Below are 12,618 nucleotides of genomic sequence, written 5' to 3' on the forward strand. Positions count from 1 at the left end.
GCCACCTAAACTGCTTTATCTTTCAGCCACGTTATGTCATACTCTATGGAATGAATACCGACAGCATGAGTACATTCTTATGCAGGTGACATACTTACATATTTAAAAGAAGAATCATAAAACAAGGCCATTTTTTAAAAACTAGAATGTATACTTCATCAAGTTCTAGGATTGTAGGGTAGATACCACAGTGAAAAATCGAAAAGGTATTTATCGTCGCAGGAATCTCAAAATTTATGTGAATTTACATAATCACATAGTGTTTTCATGAGTATATTACTTCAATATAGTGCCATTCATTTCAAATCACTTAATGATACCCCCCAAACACTTTCCTGTGTTACTTCATCTCAGCCAGGTACAGGGAGAAGGGAGGCAGTTGGCCAGCCATCGCAGAGTGGAACTGAGAACAATGTGTGTCAAAAAGAGACTATTTAGCATTCAAATTGTTGGTGAAATTGGACTTGGCAGTTATAATTGTAGGTGGAATTTCTCTGAAAAGAATGTAATTATCCAAACTGGATTTAAACCAGTGCACCTGAGCACTTCAAAAAAAAATGTTAATACCATAAATAAATCCCTCCTTTGTCTTACTTCTCAGTGGAAAGATACCTGTTCTGGGGCGAGTTGAATCCCTGGGATTTTGCTTTAGTTCTGGCTCAGCGGGAAAAGTGCCACCCACTGAACTGCCAATCTCTTTCCTGTGGATATCTTTGATCAAGAAAAGAAAATCATGATTAAATATTTGAGGGTTCTTACAAGCATTTGATATCTTAAAAATCTGTGTTCAAATGCTTTTCATTAGGTAAGTCAAAAGTGTTAAGTTCAACACTGGATCAGGGACACAATGAGGAATTATGGATGTCACTGGCCTGGGTTCTAGGTAGCCTGAGAATCAGTTTTCCTTTCACTCTCAATCATGAAAATATTCTTACAATTTCAGGAAACAGTTTAAAATTCCTCTCTGGCCTCACATAAAACTGACTTTGTGAGGATATATAATTTCTTTTGTACATCGTTGAATTTGATTTACTAATATACATTGTTGAAGATTTTCTATCTGTGTTCATGAGAGATATTGACTTTCAGTTTGCAGTATTAAAAATACTGCAGTTTTAAAAATTGCAGTTTTAAAAATAAACTTTAAGATTTTTTTGAGTATGTTATTCAATTAATTATTTTATACAAAGCTTAAGCTATGATCTCTCATGAGAGAATCCAGTGGACTATGGCACAGAATGGAAGGCAGAGCAATTTGATTTGTGTTACTGAGAAAATAGTCAAACCCATGTATTTATTCTTTAAATTAGCCTTATGATTAAAAAACAGAGTTAATACTGAATCTTCCTTATAGAAAAAGTCTACTGCTATTTCAGCTTAATTCTCTAAATAATAAAGATAAAATGTATTGATCCAAAAGTGAAGAAAATTTTAAACTTCTTTTATTCAGTAAAAATGTGTTTGCAATATTTTTTGCAAGGGGACAGTGATAACTTAGGATACACACTTAAAGTTGTGTATACATTCCCTTTGAGACAATATTCATATATTTGGATAAGGGAAGGAAGTACAAAAATCAAATAGAATCTTCAAACTGAAGTTTGGAGAGACATTTAATTTTAGTACCAAATTTTGTTGTTTAAATATATGTACATGTGTGTATCTAATATATATAAATATAGATATAGATATGGAAACAAATGATGTTAATCATATGATGTTAAACATATATCAGAGTATACACTAGTAATAATAACATAATGTAACATTAATATAATATAAATATTTCAAGATTTACTTAATTTTTCTGAAGATAAGTATATTGTGAACCCATCACAACAAGTTTTATTAAGGTTTTGTGTGAGACTAGTTCACTGTGCCAAAATTTGACATATGTTATTTTGGTTAAAAACTAATGAGCTTATCATTAATATTCCTAGAAAAAAATATTTGAGAGATGATTGCTACTTTCAGTAAATTTCATCACACTTAGAAGAATCATAAACTTTAAAAGACTGTAGTAAAATTAAAAGTATTGGTTGGAAAGTCTGTCATTCTTTCCCAGCAACTCTCATTATTATCCAATTAATAATAGAAATTTTCATATTATATTAGTTTAGTTTAGTTTAAATGTGAACACCTTTTCTAATCATTTTTAGAATTACTTTCTCTAATGGCATTTCCTTATCTCTACCACAAAAAGTTTGTAGATACCAAAAGACTGGAAGAAAATGTTTAGGAGCTAACTAGTTCCATATTAATGTATTTTCCCATCCAGAAGATAAAAGTATATAAAAACTGGACAAATTTGATGATTCTTGGCCCTCATTTTAGTTTCACTGAGTATAATCTAGCAACACATACTGCATAGTTATTGCTATCAGATTTCTAGTTGTCAGTATAGTAGTGCCAGATCCAAAGAAGTGCAAGACTCATAGAAACAAACTTGGCAGTGGAGTCTCTTTTTTGTGTGTGTTTACAACTTATTCATCCTTATGACATCTTTAAACAATAATTTGTCCTAATGTTGGTGAGGCACTGAAAAGTCTACTTAAATCTCTGTCTGTTCATCAAATATTAGATAAAGTTCAGTTGTGCTATGTGCTTGAGAGGAAATAAATCCTAAGCAGGTACATTACATCAATCTCTTTCTTCAAAACACCTTCTTGGAAAGAGTTAAAATTTGTCTTCATTCCACTGGAATGGAAACAGGCCATTGAGAGGAGCCACTGGTGCGAGAACTAAGAAAATAATACCTCACTTGCACTGTTCAACATTTTATAATTATTGAGGTTTAGGTATTTTGTGCTTAGAGAAATATTTTAGCTTAAAAACTGAAACTTTGTTGTCACCACTGTAAATGAATTTTAGAATTCCGATGGAGAAAAACCCTCTTTTAAAATCTTCAGGCCATTGTATCAGAGAGCTTTTTCAAACATCTGAGAGAATATTGAAATATAAAGTGTGCAAGGCATTTGACTTCAAACCAGTGTTTGGCAACATCTCCGTCAACATTGCCTACAATTCTCACCACAAATGAATAAGCAACTAGAAAAGCAGTAATGTTCCTAAAATAATTTTTCCCAATAATGTCAATACATTTTTCCTTTATTGCCTTTCTATAAAAATTCCCCATTCCCTAGGTTTTTTTTAGCCTCGTGGTGTCCTTTTATATGTATACAGAAAGACTGAATGCCAAGAGTAGAGCCGCCACCAAAGCTCACGTTTTTCATATCATTTAAGAATATCTCCCTATTAAAGAGAAATGACTGCACCCCCAAATACATTTCTAGAGAATATTGCTTGCCATCTCAGATACATTCAGTTTTGGAATGACCCTGTCTGCCATCTGTCTGTTTTGCTTTTATTCCGTTTCCCTTTCTATACTGTTTCTCTTCCTTTTCCACATTTGCCTCTATTTTCATTTTAGCATTTTCCCTTGAGTTCTCACCTTTGCCACTCCTCCTATGCTCAGTTTTTGATTTATAGTGTGTTTTTCTATCTTTCTGTGCTGGCATTCTACCAAGTCACTTTGGCTTTACGTCCCTAGTGGACAGACTACATCATCTGACCAAAACCCGTGAATTTTTCAGCAACACACATTTTCAACACATACTAAGTTTTGAGAGAGTTAGGGAAAAGAGGGGGTTTTTTGCATGTTAGTATGAAGGATTTTGGATATTATATTTGAAAGTTAGTGATTCTACCTTTTTCATTTTAGCACTTGTCTCTGATATCTACTTAAGGCAAAATCTGTAAATTTCAAATGAAATCTCTAGATCTCCTGTGATAAAGGCAACTAGAAACAAGGAGGAAATAGTTTTATTCATATGTAAACTTTGAGGGATAATAATATATTGGTATATGTATGTATATATGTATGTATATGTCTGTATATATAATTCATCACCCACCACATACACAGTGGTGGGTGATGAATTATAAGAAGTTGTACTCATGGCCTTGGCTGGTGCAGCTCAGTGGATTTAGTGCCAGACTGTGAAGCAAAGTGTCACCTGTTCAATTCCCACTCTGGGCACATGCCTGGTTTGCAGGCTAGGTCCCCAGTAGGGGACATCCAAGAAGCAACTACACATTGCTGTTTCTCTCCCTTTCTTTCTCCCTCCCCCTCTCTAAAAATAAATAAATAAAATCTTTATAAAAAGAAGCTGTTCTTACAAAAATGGTACATGAAAGATTAGGCATGTAAGTATAATTAACCCAAGCACTCAGAGTAGAGTAGAAAATAACTCGGTAGATTTATAAATCCTGGGAGAATTGGTGAACTGAGACATAATTTGAATGAGATTTCCAACCATACATATTGATAATAAGTTAAATTTTTATTTTTGAGCTAGTCAAAACAACAGAAAGTTTCTTCTTGTGTTCATGTGACTAAAACCTCTTAGTCATTAAAATAAATCTGTTTCATTAGTCATAGGTCAGGGGAATCTAAGTACAAATTATACCAAAACAAGATGAAAATACTGATTGATATATAAATCTGACTTTTCTGATGTCCTGACCTCTGAAATTATGTAGCTTCAGTATGCATACCATTTGGCAATTCCCATATCTATTTCATCTATTCTAGTGTCTGCTATCTATTTTAGTAAGTGAAAAAGGTAGGGAACTGTATGAGCAGAACAAGAATTAGAAAACTACATTACAAACTAAAATTTAAATAGCTCCTCTTTGTAAAGTGCAGGATGGAGTAAAGGTAGGTTTACAGTTGTTTGCATGAAAGATAACACCTTAATACATAATAATACAAGAATAAACTCTGTGTTTCACACGCTCACAACTGCACATCTAATTTTGCCCCGCCCTGTATATAAAACAATCCATAACATGATGAAAATTGTTGTTAATGTATTAACTTCCCACTAGCGCAGGGTTTTCTGCTGGCAGCTCAACTCAACTAAACACGTATTGGTTTTTAAAGCCTATTTAGGGGGATTGTATCTCCAGGTTGCTTTAAAAATACCAAAGGTGCCTTTTGACTATAACTACTTCATAGTAAAATATCAAGTCATGAACACTGCATTCACTATCAGTGAAAAAAAAAATCAATGCATCCTGGTCAAAATGTAAACAAGCACCATGATACCCATACCAGAGAACCTGTTCTTTATGCCTAAGCAGGGACAGTCTAGTCAGTAATGAAATGCATTCGGCATTTTTTTTAATTCACTAAAAGAGTGCCCTGTTGTCTATGACTGACTAGTAAAATTTCTGGATGTTTCAGAACCGAACTATTCTCAGCCTAGACAAGCCTGATGCCACCTTGAATATTCGCCATTCATAGGCTGGCACTTGTGCCTTGGGAACTTGCACATGTGCTTCGTTTCCACGGCAACCCGTAAATTACAAATCCCGAAGTCAGCTGCAAGGAAAAGAAAAAATAATTTAAACAGACCCTAGTTCTCGGCAGAGTTATCCTGGACATCTTCGAAGACTTTTTGGTTTGGTTTCAAAACCAACTCTGTCATGGGGTAGACGGGGAAACTGTGCTTTATACCGCAGATTGGCAGTGAGGACCAAGATGCCTTCTTATAAGCAGAAATCTACAGCTAGACTTGTAAGTCATGAATCAGATATGGGTCTCTCCCTGAGCAGGCCACCTGGTCCTCCCATTGTCTTTTATAATTTTTCTTTAAGCAATGCAGATGCATCACAGCTCTGACTTTCTGATGAATAACTAACATGACTATAAAAGATGTTTGAATATTCAGATAAAGATGCACACCTACAATCATCTTTAACTTAATTTTAGACAAACAAATATATTTGCAGCAGGACTATCTGCTCTGACAGCAATTATATGTCAAAATGAGAACAAACTCTGTGTGGCCTTCTGTAAGCAGGGCACAGAGGGCCTCCAGGAAACTGCACCCGCACGTGATTACATCCAACCTTCGTGCCAGATCTAAAAAAGTGGGAGCTTCCTTCCCATTTTTTAGTTGAAGAAACTGAGACTCAGAGCTGTTAAGTGACTTGTTCAGATCATCCAGCTAGGAGGTAGAAAATCAGAATTCAAAGTAGAAGAATCAGCTTGAATGAGCCCACTCCATCTATAATCCTCAGTATGAAATACGTAATTCAAAGGGAAAAGTGCTGTTTCTTCACTTTTTTATTTTGAAAAAACCCAGTTTGAGTTAATTCATGTGTTGAGCCATCCTTTGCAACACGCACATGCTTCTCAATTAAGGGTAATATGAGCAGATTAATACATCAATCTGTCTGGATTATTAATGATTTCACTCATTTTAAAAAAAGGGAAAACAGGAAATAAATGCAAGCATTTACCACATAACAGGCCATTGTGCTTTTAGCCTCAATTGAGTTTCTACACACATAGTTCAAGGACATCTTAGGGCCTAATCTAGAGGCCCATCTTGATTCATACTTTATTTCCTGTAGAACAACAGATTGTAGTATGGGTTCAGTTTCAGATAAAACCAAAATGTATAAAGCAGTGAGGTACTGACCTCCGTCTGATGCTAACAGATTTATATAGATTTGCATCAAATTTGTACAGATTTCAAGTTTATCACCAATTCTGAAAACCCTGGCTAAGACAGTCATTGTGTCACACTCAGTGTGTTTGGGTCGTGTGTTGACATCAACCTTAAATCACTGTGGTAACTGTGCTTTTACAGATGCGTGTGAGCCGGTCTCTTCTTCATTCATTTAATGTTTACAAGCTGAAACTGGACTGACGATCGTGCAGTCAGCTCGTTCTATTTAGCGTTGTGTCCTTTGCAGGATGCTTTCCTAAGTTAAATCATATCTTTGTTTAACTGTATATGCATGACTATATTCAGTCCCCATTGAACAGTTTAATCATATTTTGTTTCTGCCCAATCAGAACTTGAAGCCCATATTTATTAAATAGTAATTACTGTACATTACTGACTTGGCAAAAGAAATCCTGAAAAGACTGTTGCTTTCCTCTTTCTGTGTGATGGACTATTTCTTTCCTATTGTTTAAAATGTCTCTTTGAATTCCCACTGCATATTTATAAAATTTAAATTCCTACTGCATACAAGGCTCCTCACCAGGAGACTTCCCTTCACTGCCCACTCTTCTAAGAATCAGCACACAGGCTTCTTGACTGGTAGACCTGACTTTCAATGCCACCTCATTCTCTGTCACTGTACATTTGAAGTATTTGTTTTTGTTTGTTTTTACCTTAGCTGGACTTGGATTCCTTTGGTGAAAAACCAGGTTAATAATACATGACTCAGAATTTTTGTAAGATGTTAAAGGACGTACAAAACATTGAGAGCAGTGGCTGGTCATTGCTGCCCACCAGCATCCAACCAGCCCTTCCCTCCCCTCAGTTCTCCCCTCCATTCCCATCTACTCGCCCTAATCTTTCATCACACGGAACAATTATTCTTTCCCCGAACAATCAATTCTTTCCTGCTCTCAGCTTTAACACATGACATGCACACTGCCTGAAATAGCCTTTACTCCCTTCTTTCCACTGCGCTCCGCCTTTGGTCATCTGGGTGTCGTCTCCTTTATAATGCCTTCCTTGACCTCTCTCCACATGAGTTCTGAGTCTTTACTTTTGTTCTGAGATCACCCAGAGTCTTTAAAAATCTCTGTTATAGAACTCAGGATATAATGGCCTGTTTACCTCTATCAATCTGAGCCCTTCGAAGGCAGAACTGCCATCTAAAGCGTCTGTGTTCCTAGTACCTGGTGTTCTACACTTGTTGAACAAAAGAATCCTGTGCTCCGAAAACTCATGGCCACTATATTCTATTTCCTTTTTAATTATTTTTAATGTGGATTTCTATCCACAATTAAGACAAAGACTGTTCTCTTGCTCCGGGTTCTGGGACTTGCACTTAGGGGGCACTGGACAAAGAAATGTCTGTAGTTTGAAAAATAGGAATTGGTGTTGTGGGAGGTAGGAGATTGATAACAGAGGGGAGGACAAAAATTAAGCAGTTTGAGAAGAGAAGGGAACATGGGAACACTACCTTCACTTATCATCTACATTTTAATTTCACTTTTGAAAACTTCACAATTATGTGTCAGCAAATGGGAGTTGTGTCCTGCAGAAGATAAATTTCTTTTTCCCCTTTTAACTTTATTTTATTTTTTCATTTACTGATTTTTAGAAAGAGAAAAGGAGTTACAGAGAGAGAGATTTGTTGTTCCACTTACCGATGCATTAACTGATTGATTCTTGCATATGCCCTGACCAGGAATCAAGACCCATAACCTTGACATATCAGGACAATGTTCTTGCCAACTGAGCTACCTGGCCAAGGCCTAGCCTTTAACATTTAAAAAATCATGCCCTAGGAGGTAAGAATGCAATTGTAAAATGTGTTTTTGTGTTAAAAGTTATGAGATAGATAGCCTTTAAAAGTCTTGGTGATGAAAAACAACATAGGAGAAGGTAGACAGTTTGCCTGAGATAATAATATCAACCATTCTTCTTAAAAACAGGGTCAAAATTAGCATGTGTTGTGGAGGGAGAGCTGCACCATGAAATCCATTCCCATATCAAAATCTCTTTTAGTCTCCTGACCCAGGCAGATGCTTGGGTTGATTGACTCTATCACCAGTGGAGGAAAAGGCAGTTGACTGATGACTTTCTCAATATCCATCTTTTTTATTTAAAGAAGTCAGAAGGATACATGGAAATAGATGTGAAGCAGTTGTCACCTGTCTTTTTGATCTGATATGGTTTCTTAAGAATCTGAAGGAAGGGGAATTATAAAAAGAAAAACAAGTGTTCTTAAAAAAGAAGTTAAAATTTTTGCAATTCCTAATAATGTTGACACCTTGAAATTTCCTTTAGTATATACAAAAGATAGCTAATGTGGGAAAATTATGTAGACACATCCGTGTGTAAGTGTGCTCAAAGATATTTCTACCTTAAGACCACCAGTTTATTTGTAAGATGATTTTGTGAGATATAACACAATACTACACGTTTTCTTCTTGAAATGGTCACACACACACACAAACAAAAGCTTTAACTCTTTTGTCTTTATCTAATTCATTCTGTACAACAGACAAAACTGTAAAATATAGTTCCAACAATATCATCCTTCCACTTAAAACATAATCCACAGAATGTAACCCAACCTTAAAATCATACACAAGCACTTCCAGTTTAGTTTTTCCGTTTCTTTTCCTCTCTTCGACACATGACCTGCACTCAGACAAACCCCATTAGACACTATGTTCTTGTACTTTGGAGAACTCAGTTTCCCACAATGGTCTCAGCTGCCAATTTTCTTTTCTGCTCATTGACTTTTTAAATTTTCTGCAATTCTCTTTATCTAATACAATTTTAAATGTACAATTATTAAATTAATTCATCTTTGCATAGAATTTCAAATAATGTAGGTGATTGCATGGTTCCCCTGGGTTTTTATTCAATCCTTTTCTCTTCCCAGAGGGGCAATCACTGTTATAAAAATTTGTTCTTTTATTTTCCTTCTACTTCTATGTGTTTTTCTACTTTATTCATTTTTACTCAATTTAATCCACTTTCTTTGTTTATGATGTCTATAGTCTGAATAAAACTGTAATTGTATTAATACATGTATTAATTAACTGATTATATGTCACATCATAAGAAAATCACATTATAAACACACCAGAATTTTGTTTCATTGCTGAAGGACTTAAAATATAATGCAACTTGTCTCTTTTCTTGGGTTCTTGCTCTCGTCAAGCACATTCAAACATCAGGTGCTACAAAGGTTTTGTTTCTATAACGATGTCTTTTGAAAATCACAGCAATCTCAAGAAAGGGACTCTAGGAAGTATGTTTTGAAAGACAGCAGGCTATTTCCACTCACATTCAATTTATTACTTAAAATTAAATTTCACAGTATGTTGGGCCCCGGATAAAGTATTCTGAATAAGCTAGGGAATGTCAATACCACTATTTCTTTGCATGCATGCTAAGCAGAATTCACAGAAGCAAAACCCTAGGGTATGATGTCAGGCGAGGCCTTCAAAAAGTTAGCAATAGTATATGCTTGGAAAACAAAAGTAATTTGTGCCCCCCACAGTTACCTTGAGAGCTAAAATAGAAAAACTTCCTGTGACTGTTCCTTATCACAGCAATATTTTCTGGAAAAGATGGACAGTCGTATCTGTCTTTTTAACCATGTTCCCACTCCTGAGTAGCAGCACTGTCAGCAAACAATATGAAAGCCATCAATACCCGCTGACAGTGGTGAGAAACCCTGTCAGCTGGAGAAGGAAAAACAAATATCAGGAAGAAATATCTTGAATGGAGATGAGAAGTATAGCAAACCACAGAAGAACAGTAACAGAAATATAAAGTGATGTAAATAAGAGAGCTGAGAGAACTGATCATTTAAGGAACAGAGGCAATACACTATGTTCATTTAAATAAGAGTAAAAGCGTCCATTTTCTTACTTAATATTGGACTTCACATACAAAAATGGCCATTGGGGATTATGCAAAGTGGGGCAAAAGTAGGTTTACAGCTGTGAGTATGCAAAGCAGTTTATTCTTGTGTTATCATTTATTAATTATTATATTATTTCCCATACAAACAACTGTAAACCTACTTTTGCCCCACCCTGATTACCCACATACAGTCACCCACTGAGAAGAGCAGCACGTGACTAAGAACTTTTCCCCTAGGTGAATAATTAATTATTTCTATAGTGCTTTTTCTTCTGTGAGCAAAAAATAGTAATCAAATATAAAACCTGCTTAATTCTGAACTATAATTGTGGGAAAAAAGTTACTGGATGTGAAAATGAAGTCACTTCACAGAGAGATAACTAAGACACAGGAATGTAAAATGACTTCAAGAAAACACTCACCCCCAAAACAGAAAAAAGTCTACTTATTTAATAAAATATACTGGTTATTTTGTTAGACTTTTATGGAGCATGGTTCTGGTAAGCTTATGTCATAGATTCAGAAATTAAAACAAACATTCTGCCCTTGAGAGATTTAATATAGTTAGTGACCAATGATCCACAGTCAGATGTCAGATACACACACCAAGTCAAACAAGAAAGGATGGCGTGCACTTGAGAGTGAATTAGACATTGAAATGTCATTTCCACCAGTTTTAAAATCAAATCTGCTTCTAATTCAGCTTTATAAATGTAAATCAGAATAATTTCCAATTACTGTTAAATCTTTAAAAAACAAGAGTATTATTTTTGAAAATAAAGAAACTGAATTCAACAAATATTTGTTGAGCAACTACTATATAATAGAAGCTAGAAATAAAAAAGTAACTGGAAAATGGTTTCTGTTCTTAAGGTGCTTCTGTCTAATGAAGTGTGTTTGAGAGAATTCTACAGAGCTAAAGAGGCATAGGATCACAAGAAAGACATTGAATTCTACTTGAACAGCAGAGATATGCAAAGAAAGAACTTCCAACACAGAAAGTATCATATGCAAAGACACGGGAAGTGAATAGTATTTGGGTAAAAGCTCTAAATGGTGCTGGGTCTCCTGTGGAGGATCAGGAAATGAAAAGTCACATATGAAAATCAGCGAATATTTAATAGCCCCTGGTTACTCTGTTTTTCTCTGTGAAGCAAAAAGAAGGAGCTCCTTCAACTTTCCAACCCCACTCACAACCTTACACTCACATTACTCTTCTCTCTAGTGTTCATTGCATTGGAGAACTGATTCCTTTTAGCTCCTGGTCAGATTTTTTATTATCACCTCCTATTATTATCTCCTTACTTTATCACTTACTTCTCTTTCTCTGACTTCAGCTTGATTGGCATATTCCTCAAAAACTGTAAGTACACTCCCATCCTTAAAAAACAAAATAAAACAAACCACCACTTCTGGGGCTGTTGCTCTTGTCTCCTCTTCATAACCACAAACCCTCAAAGCTGCTCAAAAGAGCTTCTACACACAGCTTCTGTTCTCACTCCTCCATTGACATCTTATTTGATTTCCTTTCTACTCTTGACATGACTGATCACTCCTCTGATGCTCTCTTGGTTATTGTCTTCATGCCCATCCAAAAATACACCATTGCTTTTCCCTCTCCTTCTTCAGCTGTCCCCTTTCAATGTCCTTCACTGTGGCAGTCCCATCAACTGCTACCGTGCTCCCCTCTCGATACAGCTACTAGAAGAAACCCCTCACTGAGAATACTCCCCCCTAGTAAAAATGCTTCCCCCATAAGTTACAATAATGTTTCTGTTATTTCCAGACTCTGTTCCTGTCAGACAGTCTAGGCTTGTCCCCACCTACTATTCTCAATCTCCTTTTACCTTACCCATCAGTTTGAAATTTCAACATTGGACTAGATCTGTTTTCTCAATTGTAACAGATTTCTTCTGAGCCCTTTCCTTACTCAGTCACTCTATAGCAGCCAACACTTGGTTCTTTCCTGAAAGTTTCCCATTATTTAGATCTATGACATCCAGCAAATTTCCTGGTTCTCCCCTAACCACTCAAATTAATCTTGTTCCTCAACCTCCATTTATAAGTAAAATATCTTCCATGTTCGGATTTCTTGCCTACCTGCCTGCACAGCCCAGCCTGATGCCTTCAGAACATTTCCCTAGACCAGGACACCAACCTGCAAAGGGATGGTTGGCAGAACATTTAATATTTG

The sequence above is a fragment of the Sturnira hondurensis genome, unplaced genomic scaffold, assembly GCF_014824575.4.
Source record: "Sturnira hondurensis isolate 20B ecotype Veracruz unplaced genomic scaffold, ASM1482457v3 Scaffold0005329, whole genome shotgun sequence".
NCBI classification, from domain to species: domain Eukaryota; kingdom Metazoa; phylum Chordata; class Mammalia; order Chiroptera; family Phyllostomidae; genus Sturnira; species Sturnira hondurensis.